Source organism: Kryptolebias marmoratus, linkage group LG24, assembly GCF_001649575.2.
Source record: "Kryptolebias marmoratus isolate JLee-2015 linkage group LG24, ASM164957v2, whole genome shotgun sequence".
Lineage (NCBI taxonomy): Eukaryota > Metazoa > Chordata > Actinopteri > Cyprinodontiformes > Rivulidae > Kryptolebias > Kryptolebias marmoratus.
The window spans coordinates 9,333,302-9,347,817 of record NC_051453.1 but is presented as its reverse complement, the minus strand read 5'-3'; positions in this window follow the sequence as shown (position 1 = coordinate 9,347,817).

Genomic DNA, 14,516 nt, shown 5'->3' with positions numbered 1-14,516 from the left:
AACTATGCTGACTGAGAGTTTGAGCTTTGGTCCCACCATATGTTCTCTCACAGGCACTGCACACAGCTCAGTACAGTCAAGTGAATGGAATAAAGAGTTGCAAGGTGGCCTGAGATTCAGAGTGTGTGGATGGGACTAAGTGATATATATCAGTTTCAGAGAAAAACTGAAAGAGAGGGAGAGAGAGAGAGAGAGAGAAAAGGATGTTTAAACTTGTTTGGAATATATTAAAAAAAATCATAGTTGGACGCCATTTTAAAAGTAAGACCACTCCGTGTGTGGGCTCTGGCTCCAGAACCCTTTTTTTTAACCTCAAGGACACAACCTAAGAGGATGTGGCAGACGCCACTCTTACCATCTGCATCACTGCACTCAAGCCGCAAACATATCTGTTTAGTTTTACCATTAAACAAAACTACTGAAATTGCTGGAGTCAAGCCAGACAACCTCCACTTCTTGCTAATTTTGTCTCATAATTTGACATGCTTCTGAGTGGTTTGGATTTCTGTTCGGGCTTGTTGTATAAAGATATAACAAGCTGGACGGGGGAGGCAGCAGGGGGAGGGGGGGAGTCTACACGAGTTCACCCACTGCAGACGCAAAGCAGGTGGCCAGGTTGATGACAATGAACAGACAGCATTGGTGGCCTAATTTCTTCTTGTCAAACAACACCATATGGCTCTTCTTCTCTCCTCTGCCTACTTAGAAGCTGCATCCACATAAGTATGGAAAGTCTTCACAATTAATTACAAAGGAGTAAATGGGATAAACTTCATTCTATATACTGTAAAACATGTACCGAGGGGAGGGAACATCTCCCCAGGTATTTATGTGTTATATATGAAATGTCCTTGAAAGCAGCAAGGTTTTACAAGACAACTTGTGTTTTTTTTTCCTCAAATGTTACATAAAACTGAAACAAATCCTCTCACTATTGTAGAGCACAATGAGAAAAGGGGAATATAATGATTTGATCTCTCTGACCAGTGGGGGAGTTTTATAAGATGAAATTCTTGTTTACCCAATCAATTCATGATATATTGGCTTACTAAAAAATGTTTAAAATGTAGATACCTGCATTGTGAACACGCATCGCTTTGGACAGTCATAACCAATTTAAGCTCTCAAGAGCAAGCCAATCTTTTCCAATCTTTACGTTCTTTTATATCTAACTGACAGTTCATCACAGTATTTTTCTCAATTTCTCTCAATAATAAGCAAGCGAAATTACAAACATGACACGAAAACTTCTTTACAAGAAAAGTCGTAAGTCTCGGCCAATGACTTTTCCAAAAATAAAACTCAAAGATTTTGTGACAGCTTTGCCAGCACACCACTGAGAGACCCAAAGCATTACCACCTGAATTTATTCATAACCATGTGACTCATGACAGTGATTGCTGACACGAAGTGTCTAAAATCTGAGGTGGTGACAGGTAACAGAACTATGTGCAATGTGGAGACAAGCCAACCCCCAAAGTAAGCAGCAAAAAGAATATGGCGCCATATGGCTCAAGTGTGGCACAGTGCTTTTTGCAAAGACCACATGATTTATTGCAGTTCTTATTAGATTTAAATAGATTCAATTACAATTGGTGCTTTTTGGGTCACATCACTTATAATAGGTGTCTTAATTCATAATAATTGAGGTCATGTATAATATATGTGGATTTTTTTTTACCTAAAGGAGCAAAAAACTTTTCATTTTATAGGGCATCTCGCTCACATTTTAAAATTAAAACATACCATACCGTGTTTAAAACATGCCTATTGTTGTAAGTGTTATTATGCATGTTATGATCATTGCATTTAATCCAGTTAATCTGAATTCTGTTTTAGTCATTCCCCAGGATTTAATCCCAGGTGTCATCTTAACACAGAAATAAGTCTGCGCACAAAAGCAGAAAGTTTTCAGAGAGACGGTTGTGAAGAACTCTTGTTACCCCCCCAGTGCACCCTCCTGTGGGTCCCCAGCAAAATCATTCAGCAGGGGACAAATAAAGCAGCAAATGGCCGCATACAATAGTACACAGATAACAAGAAGGACAAGTATTGAAAATGTCCTATAGGGACGAGTTTGCAGAAATGCCTGGGTTCTGTCACACTTTGGAATGCCTAAGTCCTAATGGCACGCTGGTGGGGGTCACCATTAAGTGACAAAACAATATCAGTGGGGAAACATTTGCATCACGGTGTACAAATATGCAAGTTGTCAGGCATAGCAAGCCTGGCCTTTTCAACGTGACAGCAATCCCTTTAGGTGTGAGGAGACTGCAGTTCAGTGGCGCAGAGAGTGGCAAGAGATTTGGTGGTGGGGGACCGGCGGGACTACGGAAGTTGCATGCAGTGAGGTGTGTGTCAGGGCACCGGAGACAAAGCAATGATTACACACAATGAGCAGAGCAGAGTGCAGCTGACACTAATGCAGTCCGAGGGGAGACACAAGGCAGAGCAACTGTGACAACTGTGAGAGGGCGTCACTCATCTGACAGACAACATTATGGGCACAAAATAGAGCAAATGCCATTTTTTTTCTTCAAACTAATGTTTCAATAATACACTGAATTATTACAAAGATAATATATTGAAAAACATAACTGTGCTTTGGAGGGAAAGAACGTTTTTAATCTTAAAACAGCTTGAGTTTCTCTTTGTCTATTAATTTTTTATAAATGTGTTTGCAGCTTGGGCAAAGCATTTTATCCTCCAGAAATAATGATTTGTTTATAATAATCTGTTTACGACAAGTCAAAACTGGAAATGAGCAGCAGAGTGCAGCTAAACTCACAATCTAAATACAACAGAATGAACACAAAATGAACCTTATGATGAATGGAAAAAGAGTGGACTGAAAATGTTGCTCATAAATTAAAGCCCTGCTTGCAAAAGAAGTTGAAAAGCTCTGTAAAACAAAACAAAACAAAACAAACAATAGAACACAAGAAATTGTGACTTGTTTAGATTATATATTTATTGTACAATATTTCAAAGACACCATGGAAAATGCTAAAACTGAGATTTATTTATTTTTTAATATTATTTATTTTGAATGTGGCTTATGTCCGTTTTGAATCTGATACTTGTGGCTCCTGTTTTTAAAGTTTTTTTTTTTTTTTTTTTTTTTTTACAGGAAAACAGCTGATCAACAGTACAGTGCAACAAACATTTTGAATAGGTGACAGATGACAAAAGCCAGTTTAGCATCTTCATTTGTTCACTAAATGAAGCTGCAGCTGGAACACGCATATCCATACACAGTAAATGAGATTTAGTTGAAGCTGAAGTTTTTATACAAATCTATAGATTATTTTAACATAGGTTTGCAAAGACTGATAAAATAAAATAAGCTTAACTGTGCATTTTTAATCAAAATTATATTTTGCAACACATAAATTGTTGAGCACAATTAACAGACAGCCTAATAAATTTAAAATTAATGAAATAAAACATCAAATTATCATATTGTTAAGTTTGGTGAGTCAAAGTAACACTTTTTTGTGTTAATTTCATATTATTATTATTATTATTTTGCCATTAGATTTTAAATATTTCCATTAAACTGATTGTAATGAAAACCGCTTTTGTAAAACAAACACAGATAAGGCCTTCTGTTTTTTAATTTATTGTTTAAGACCATTTATCCTTGTTTTGCTTTGTCTTTTTACATTTTTTTCCAGTTTCTTTATTTTTTAAATTGTACTTTAATACTGTAGAAACAAACAACCATAATTTTATCATTTTATGTGGACAAACATAAAAAGTTTGACTTTTTTTCACGTTAGTGACCTATTGTTGATGATGCTGTGTGTTTTTTTTTGTTTGTTTTTTTTGTTTGAAGGCTTATGTTTGTGGGGAAGATGTTGGATGGAGGTATTATAATAAATGGACAACCAAGTTCATATGCTGAAGTTGATTAAATCTTTCATAGTATATATAATTTTTGTCATGTCTGTCTGTTTAATTTTGGTTGTGTTTTTATTTGGATTTTCTTTACCAAAATTTAGAAAACAAATTAGCTTAATACTGAAAGTTACTACGTTCTTACACTGAGGGTTTTAAAAAGCAAATCGAGTGCCTAATTAGGAACTTTGGAAGTAAAATAGTTACGAGTAAACTTTGAAGCTGACCACAAAATTCAAAACTATTTTGACAACTGGACACTTGTATTTACAAAGTAAACAAAGCTGCTTGTATTCTTAATGTCAAAACAAGTTTCAAACATTAGACATTTATGAGAAGTCTTCCATTTGGCTCTTGTCTCATGAGAAATAAATATGTAATTGAGTCATGCCACAGAGTCATGGAGTAAGTGAGTTTCTGATGAGAAGCATTAGATCATGTTTATGCTTATAGCAGGATGTTATCATAACCCTTTTTTTTAGCATTTATATACATAAAGTAAACTGTTTCAAGTTATACTCACAATCTAATAATTTGCTTTTAAGGAACATCAAGATTTATCACTAAAAAGATTTATTTTGTGATGCTTATCTGCCTAAATGTACAGTTTGAAAGGCTTTGACTCAATTATGTTTTTCACCACTGAATAAAATGAAGGAGTTATAATTCACCTGTTCAGAAATGGTGCCTAATACATAACTATGACATAAGCAAAGGCCCCAGTTTTCAAAATTTGTTCGACATTTGTGAAACCAGCTCTAATTTCTTGACAGCGCTGGGCAAACTGATAAAAAGAGGAGAGCAATACAGCTTTTTACAGTCTATAATGACATTTGACTTGGAACAAATGAGGATGCTGCACCATCGAGGAGCATGACAGCAGATTACACGTGCAGCACCATTATTGAATTTACTGATTTTGCGAGTGTGAATCCCATTGGGCCAGCCTCCATCAGATGGGGATCAGGATGGCGTTCCAGACTGCATGTCACTTATGGGATGTGCTTTGTATAAAACAAAACAAAAGAGAAAGAGTAAGAAAGAAATAAAAGAAATCTATGTGTGTATTTTTGCAACATATCAAAGTAAAATTTACACCCTGAAGCACTAAAATTATAAAATGCAACAAAAGCGTTTGGATGGACAAAATAGAAATTTTAAGAAGACAGCTGGTCTTGTTTGTCTGAATTTTTTAGCCTTTTACAACTTTTATTTGATTTGTGAACTCAGCTGTTTATAAAAATGATCACTGCAAAGTTCGAAACCTCTGGCTCAAATTTCTGGAGATTAATCACACTAGATGGCTTTAAACAAGCAGCATCAACATGTTGAGTCTTCCTTCCCAGATGAAAAACTATTGTTTAAGTTACCGTTGCTTTCTGCATTCCTTCGGGAAAGTTGAGATCTATTTACAAAAACTGTCACACAGAAACCCCAAAGGCAACAATGTCACACCGAGAAGAGGGATTACTACTGCAAATGACAGATAATTCCTATCAAAACATAATAATATTCTTTAGTTTAAACACACGCAAAGCTTAGAGCAAAGACTAGCCCTCCCTGAATGCCAGTCACTGTAAGCTCTGCTCTCTTATGATTCTTGACTGGGAGACACTTTTGGGAAAATCAACAAAGGAGAACTCTTCATCATTTTGGCAGGTAGGTCTCTTTACAAATTACCTTTTTCCCCCCTCTATCCGTCACACAGGGGAGTTCACCTGCAAGTGTTGCACGATGCTCTGCTGCTCACTTCTTTCATATCCCACTTCTGAACAGCTCACCTCATAAAATATTGCTTCATTATGTCTTGAAAGAATGTCACAAATGCTGTGCATCTTTAAATAAAATAATAATAATAAAAAAAGGAAAAAACTGACACTGGGGAGAAACTTAGTTTGATTTAATTGCTTAAGAATTCACAAAAATGACCTGAAATATAATATTACTGAATCAAAGTGGGGTTTCATGATTATTACTACAAACCAGTGTCCTACTAAATCGTATTAAGACTAGTTTTGATAGGTGCTCAAAGCAGCTGTTGAAGCTGCCACAGGTTACCATCCTTTGGTTTCATTTGCACTTGAAAGGAGGCCCATGTGAGCCTTCTGTTAGGTTGCTCTGCACCTTGTTCACGTACAGCATCCGATGATTAAGCCGATGTGAAACACTAATAAGCAGCAAGCATCACCCGGTGGACTAGCCTAATTGGGTCAATCAAAGATGATCTACACAGACTCACAGCAGGGAGAGTAAGAGCTTTCAGGCTGATGGAGGTTTTGCAGCTCTCTGCGTAGACCACTGCAGAGGCTCGTGGACATTAGAATGTGGGTCTCTGATTAAAGAAAAGAGTCTCCTGATAGCTCGGCAGTGACACTGCATATAATGTGACGCTTCTTTGGATCTGACAGTTTTTTTACTCCTTTTATTCCATTGCTCTGAGAAATGAAATGGTTTAGTTAGAGCGAGAAATGTTCGTGCAAGTCTTCGCAGAGTCCCAGGAGACCTTTGATTTCAAAGCTTCCTGTCCAGTGCCTTGCATGCTGATTGTGCAAGTGCAGAGGCATGTGTCTGTAAGCGGGTAGCACATCATTCAGTGATCTATTGACGTTTTTAGTTTAGGTTTGATCCAAGTTCTTCAAGACCAGAATTCCACTCCCGCCTTTATCGAACAACTGCTTCTGTCATTTACAGGAAACATCCATAAAATCGCATCACAGCACATGAGACAAGGCCTGGTTTGAGTGAATAATAAATACAAATGAATAAAATCCCAGTTTGATGATTTAAACATTTAAAGCTTATCTATATTAACTGGGAGGGGTTTTATTTGCTCCCGTTGCAAAAAAGTGGGCAGAGAATACAACTTTATTACAGTGTGCTACATGGAAAAATGCACACATCTGATGGCAACAATCAAGCTTTTAGGTGATTGTACCCTATATGTTGAGTTGCAGAGCATGTAATCTTGTTTTTTATGGAAAAGAGGTAAACAGAAATATAAATAAATCAGTATAAAAGTAGTAAAAGCTTCTTCTCAATGTTTAATTGTGGCATCTTTGGTAGTGATTGCAAGACCTCGCCCATACAAAAATATCTGTCTTGTTTGCATTTTTATTCCAGTAGGGAATAAAATGCTACCTTGAATTAGTGTTAGTAAAGAAGCTGAACTCTAATTTGCCATTATGAACGTCATCAAAATGTTATCAAAGTCATAATCTTTTCATTTGAACTGTTCCTCCAGAAAATAGATCTTTTAATTTGTTTATATATCCTTCATATGCACAACCTTTCTTTAACCAGCTGTAGAATTGACGCCAATCTATAAGCCAAGATCTTTGGCTAATACTTTACAATGACAAAACTGTTCTGATGTGAACACAAATTCTGATGTGAATCTTCAAAAATAAGCAAAATCCTTGAAATGAAACAGATAATAGACAGGCAAGGCAACTGCATTCAGCTCGGGCCAAGTTTTGAAACATTGCAACAGAAGCATTGGTGTCATCTGTTGAAAAAATTACCTACACAGATGGTCCTGCTGTCCACAGGGGAAACATCATACAGATTGTGCTGAGTTTAAATATAGCAGAAGTGATTATATTGAAAAAAGTAGGAAACAATTAATTACTCCAACTCGCGTGTTTCGCATTACAGAAGCGGATCAACGGGTATTTAAAGTGCATTTTTAAAAAAGGTGACCCCAATTCAATCAAGCAATCACTTGGATCAAAAAGGGTACTTCAACTCTCTCATTATGAGAGAAAAAAAAGGTTAACAGATTTCTGATGATGTTTTTTAACAAAATAATTGACTAACATAAAAGGAACAACTTGGCAACACCAATCAGAATTAAATTCAAAATGTTATTTGAATGAGGATGCTCTTCTGTTTTGTTTTGTAAGTCACTACAACTTATTGCAATTATTTCTAAATTTCATTTATTGATTACAAGAGAGTGCACTGCAAAAGAGAGATAAACAATCTCATAAATTTCCAACAAGACTCCGACTAAGTTTGTTAAATCCATTGTAATCTTTTTATCTATGAAATGGCTTTGAATCATTAGTGTGTGATTTTACAGCTCCCATTGCTCGAAATTCTGGCTACTTTTCACATTATCTTGTAAAACTTGCCATGGCTTTGAGGGTTTAGGTTGTCCCATTTGCTCTTGTGTGGCCCATTTGAAAGCAAGACAATCTGTTGTAGGATTCTGTAATCTTCTGCTGCTGCCTTGTTCGTGTTCCTGGCTGAATGTTTGGGGTTGTTGTAATTCTCAGGGGTGCAAACTCATTAGGAGGGACAAAAGTGGTAATGATGCAAACCCTGCATCAGCAAAGTACTGTTTGCATACTTTCCAAACATAAATCATATCCAGTCAACATAGTTTCATTCCATATTTCTGTTTTGTTTCATCCACTTTTGCCTACTGCAGTGACTTTATGTCATAAAAATGGAACCCCACACTTTATAGTTCCCTTTATGCCTGTTTACCATGCAGATCTGCAAACAATTATATATTAACCAAATTGATTGTGTTTAACCAAGACAAAATAACATTAGATTGTCAAAAAAACTGAAAGTAAAACAAATCAATGAAAAATCAGACAAAGCAAATGTATTTAAATATTATAATGGGAGTTATGCATTTATTTAATGATACAGAATGTGCAAAACATGTATTGTATTTATATTTCATACTTTGTACCAGTTTTCTAACAAAGCTGTTCTACTCTATGGATGCCAGAACTCTGCTAAATCTTTTTTTGTTTTGTTTTGTTTCTTCTGGTCCACTGTTTAAACATGGCTTGTGCTGCAAAGCGAGGTAGTAACAGAGCCAAGATGGTCGACGTGAAAAAGGTAATTCGGCTTTTTGGCTCAATAATGCGATAAAGTGATGATGCATGGTCTGTGCGACCACCCAGTTACAAGATTAAACAACGACAATCAGATTTTTTTACTAAAGGAAGATTGATGATGACGCACAGCAACTTTGTATTTAGTTTAAAAAGTTTGTTAACCGCAAATAGAATCACTAAACTGAGTTATTTTATTCTACGAGGGATAAGTTTGTCACACTTTTAATGCTTTGTGCACTTCAGTTCTGCTAAGCGCCTCTTTTGGTTCTGCGATGCTCGTTGCATTTCTGAAAACTCACATCTATGGCCAGCTGCATCTGTTATTTATAAACATTCAGACGGACGGGTCTTTGTTACCATTTTGCAGAACTGTGTTTTGAAAGAGCTCTTAAAATTACACGAGGAATCCTACAAAACAACGCCAAACTTTTGAGGGACAATATGAAAACACTCTTCCTGGAAGAAAACCAACAAAGACTGGAAAGAATGGATTTTTTTTTTTTTTATTGTGATTCAAGCACATAATCTTGGCCTGAGCTTACAGAAAAGGAATTTTTTTTTTTTTTTTTTTTTTCTCCAGTCATTACTGTAGCTTTCACAGTAAGAAAGCTGCAGCCACAACATGAGAGTGGAGTTTAAGTTATCAGTAACAGTTAAAACACTAGTTTTAGTTACAGCTCACAGAACACAGAAACTGAAACTAGAGACTGGAATGAAAATGACCTCTTCATACATAAAAAAAAAGATGACCAGGATTTATTTTGCATGACAATGTAGAAATAGGAATATAATATTTTGCATTTCTGCCAGTGGATCATCTTCAAGTCATGAAGTGGAATCTCAACTTGGCATTTTTGCAGAGGAGGTAAATTTTTGTTATAAAGAACAGCAAAATAATAATGTTAGCAAAATTAAATGAGCTGTTACAGAGCCTCAATGTCAGTACTCGCCATGGAAATAACATTTACATCAAATGTTACATTTGAATTGTGATGACCAGCACTCCTTAAGTCAAAACAGCTCAATATCTTCTCAGGCTAATTAATAGTCCTCAGTTTGACATGTGTTAAATAAGGCTATCATAACACTACTGCAGAGAAATCTTGCCTTAAGGCACAGAAGCTAATACTTTTTTTTTTTTTCTTTTTGACACCCTAGAAGGCTTGGTTTTCATTTGATTTCTTCGTTACTTTCAATTCCCACATCTCAAAACCTCACCCAATCTACTCAAACCACACAGAAAGCCTATCTTAGATTCAAAGTAAAGACCTTTCCCAAAAACTTAACAGATTTTCTCTATGTAAGCCTCAGAATGACCTTTGGATTAATCAAAAGCCTAGTTTGTGGCACTGTTTGTCAAATTAAAATCTAAACGTCTGGGACGCGTAAACTTGTTTAAAGCGTTTTACTTTTTCGAATTCATACAGAGGTTTGTAGTTAAAAAATGTGCAACAATAAATACCATCAAACAACTGCTATGAAAGCTAGGCAGCCCAGAGAAAAGTAAAAATAGATGCGCAACAGACACAAAAGCAGGAAGCAAGAAAACAAAGATGTTATTGTATTTGATTTTTTTTTAAAGAGACAAAGTACCTAAAACATAGCATTTGCTTGCAAAGCAGGATCCAGTTAGGTGCTTTGTTTGTTTGCTTGCTTTCTTGTTATATTCGTTTTAAAGAAAGAAAAATGAAAAACATAACTGATTCAAATAATTATATTGAATTCGGAAAAGCTAAAATAAATCTGTGCACTGAAACAAACTCATCATTGGTAAAAAAAATGGACTGCACAATTTTCTTTTGAGCTCAACACATTATACAGAAAATCATACATTAAATCTTTTTTTCTTCCAAAAAAATGATAAAATCCATATTTATGCAAAAGTAGCACATCTTTACATTTATATCTTGTTCTGTACATGTTATGTTATGGCAGCATGACGACATCTGATGGAGCCTGAATGCTTTGTGTGGTATAGTTTGGAGAATGTTTTTGGGTTGTAAACAATAAACGCTTTTTTCTGAAGCTCCGGAAAGCTTGCATCAGATTGGGTTGGAGTGACTGAACTGACTTGACATCTGATTGCCACTGTCAGCAACGAGGTCTTTAAATTTTTAACCAAACCTTTTGTACTCCAGAGCAGTAAAAAATTAATCGCGACTCAACATGAGAAAGTTACTCTCCCCCCTCCCCCATTCTTTGGCTGCAGCCATTAAATAATAGCACAGTCACTGCTGCTCGGACAGCGTGTAATTCCTTTTGACTTTCCCTTCCATTTGCCTGGAGGATAAAGCAGTTTAAAAACATTTCTGCACACAGAAGCATGGCTAACAGGTAATCTATCTAATTATGGCAAGGGAGGGGTTCCCCTGTAAAATATTGAAGGGCTTCCATAACCTCTGTTTCACCCTTCCTGTGTACAAGCGTCTGAAACAGACACATGCCTCACGGTAGCTCTGTGTCATAAAGGTTGGAAGTGCAGATGGCTGCTGCCGGCTGAGTGCAGGGAAGAGATCTTTAGCTGTCTTTCCGCTAGTGCCAATTCAAAGGCCAAGAAGAACATATAATATCACATCAATCACATAAGATAATGTAATTTTAGTGGTAGGTAAAGTAACAGGAAAGCTTTATGATGTAATAATCCAACACAATAGCTTTGCATTAAATATTACAGTGGTTGCTATGTCAGAGAGCTGTTGATTTAGCATTGTGGTGTTTCCTGAAGACTCACTTTCTATCAGAGTTCATTACATTGGGATGTGTTTCTGTCGCTCTGTCTTACTTCAGTAAGTAAAGAACACAACTAAAGATAAGCTGACTTATCTCTGTGTCAGCTATGATGTTGCAGTATTTACAAATGTATTACCAATTGTAGAGCTCTCGTATTTACTCTTCTTGACAGAAGACAAATTTCATTAAAGCTGACAGCCCAAATCAGCAAAGGAGGTGAACTAACTGAGGCTAGTAGGTTGTTTTACTTTCATTTTTTTGCATTTTTATAAATGGTTGGCAGCTGTCTGACTCTTCCTGATCAGTATCACAAAAATACAATCATGGTGAAGACAGCTCTGTACTTTAGGCTGCCTTATACATAAATTTTGGAGTCACGGGGTCATCTCTAAGCCAGTGTGATGACAACGTTTGACACTGGGACAAAATAAAAGGAGATAAAGGAAATGCAAGCATATTTGCAAACTCGATTGTCAGCATGAAGATGAGATTTACTTTCACTTTGTTTAAGCTAAATCTAAAATGTGCAACCTTAGAAAATCACAGACAGCGGGATTTAAGCCCTAAACAAACTGACTCCAAACTAAATGGGATGTCCAGCCAGGCACCTGTAAATTACCTTATAGTTCTAAAAATATAGGAAAGCATTCAAATTATATCCTTCACACATGCTTCTGGACAAAAACAAGCATGCATAAAAGGGCTCTATCTATTTATTTGTCTGGCTGTTTGTCTACAAGTTGGTCCAAATGTAAAGTGCATGATATCAACTTCAGTGTGCAGTTTAATGCTGTTCGTTTCAGGATGTTGTTTCATATCTGTAGTTGTGATGTGTTGAACTCCCATGGGTGGCAGGAACAACTGTGGCTTTGGACTTTGGTGAATGTGGATGAAAAGGTCCAAATTTGTCCAGATGCAGTTATGATCAAATAGAGTAACAGATCTGATCTGAAATCAAACAAGTGATCCACCACTTTTAATTCAATTTCAGCACAATAATGCAGAAAGCAGAGTAAAGCAAGTCATAGAAGAAGCGTGTTTAATCCTGCCTTAATGTTATTTCTTGAGAATCTTCTATTGTTCTTACAAAATCTTGTAGAATTGAGATCAACTGAGATCAGTTCTTTATCCCCAAGGTGTTGGGACAGATCACATAACTATGCTGCATATAAAAAAATGAAATTCTGTACATCTACTGGTAACATTGCTAGTTTGGAATATGTTGATTTCTACACATTGTGATCCTTACCTTATACTGCACTTTCAACAGAAATTGTACCAAACAGCATTTAATCTGAAACTAAAGCACCTTGACATTTAGGTGTGTAAACACCCATAATAAACCTGGCAGTGAGGTGTTGATATTTCCTGAAAAAGAAAAAAAAAATCACTTGGGAAATGAGTGTTTTTTTTCCCCCTCAGGTAGAGACAAAAGCTGTCTAACCTGAACTAAAAATAGGTAGAATGTGGTCGTTACTCAAACAAATACAGAAGGCTGCCTGTAATGATATAATTGTATAATTACTATAAATGACTATTACTCCTGTTAAACCTTGTTAGCAGTACGCTGCATTAATATACTTGCTATTTTTTGTATTTCTAACATACACCAGTCAGCTATAAAATTAACACACCACATGTTAGAGGTTTTAACTAATGAATTGATCTTTTGCTTACAATGCAGTATTTTGCTTGGAATCATTAGATCCAGGTCCTCATATGAATGTTTTAACATGTCCTCTGACACATACACAGTTGCCAGATGAATTTTAGTGACTCTTTTTAGCCTAAAAAAAATACAAGGATTGGAAACACTGTTATTTTACACAACTGTTCACTCTTGAAAAGAATGTTGTTTATTGCTGGCAAAGTGATCCTCAGTCTGTTCAAGTTCACCAGTTAATAAATAGCTTTAACCTTTTAGTTCACAGAAAAATAAATTAAAAAAAACACCACATCATACTATTTGGAACATTTCAAAAACTGCAACAAAGTTCTACGTTGACCCAGAACACAAAGTAGTCAGACGCAGCATGATTCAGAAGATCCTCAACTTCTTTCATGGACTTGAGGCCATATCTTGACAAGTCAGAAATGTTATGACAACATGATAAACACAACAGGTTTAAATGTTATGGCTGATCAGTGTATATGTCCTAAACGCTTATGTGTGTACATAACAAAAAATGTTAAAGCATTCAGTATTAAAATATGTGGGAGTTATTTATTTATTTTTTTTTTAAGGTTGCAGTGGGGTCATTTCCTACAGGTTATTTATCTTTTGTTAACACATAAAAAAATAAGTTTTATGCTTCCTGTTTCAGCAACAGAATAGCAGTACTATTCACGAGTCTTACAGCATATTTCACTGTTATTTCTACCCATGTGTGGGAGATAGAGCAGGTCTTCAGGGGTGTTGCTTGGGTTCAGAGGGATTAGATGTAAGTATTTCACCATTTTCAAGGGGAGTCTTTCTCTGAGACAAATTGAGAAATCTGGTATCAGCAGGTCATGTATTATAAGCATTCATGATTAAAAACTTTGAAGAAGAATCACCTTAAGGGCTCTTTAAGAAGATCATGAAAGGAAACCGTGATAATGAATGCTCACTTTTAAAGTCATTATAGCTGTCAAAATGTGCAATTTTTTTAGCAATAATTAAATTATTTGTGGGTTTAATGTAACTTAAACTCTTTTGTTGTCTTTTAGTAAAAATCTATACTGCGAATCTATGATATCTATGATTTTTTTTTTTTTTTTTTGAAAAAATTAAAAAAATATAAGATGATAATCAGAATGCTACGGGCTGTTAGGTCCCTTTATGACCGGTGTCAGAGCTTGGTCTGCATTGCCAGCAGTAAGTCGGACTCGTTTCCGGTGAGAGTTGGACTCCGCCAAGGTTGCCCTTTGTCACCAATTCTGTTCATAACGTTTATGGACAGAATTTCTCGGCGCAGCCAAGGTGTTGAGGGGATCCGTTTTGGTGGCCTTAGGATCGCATCTCTGCTTTTTGCAGATGATGTGGTCCTA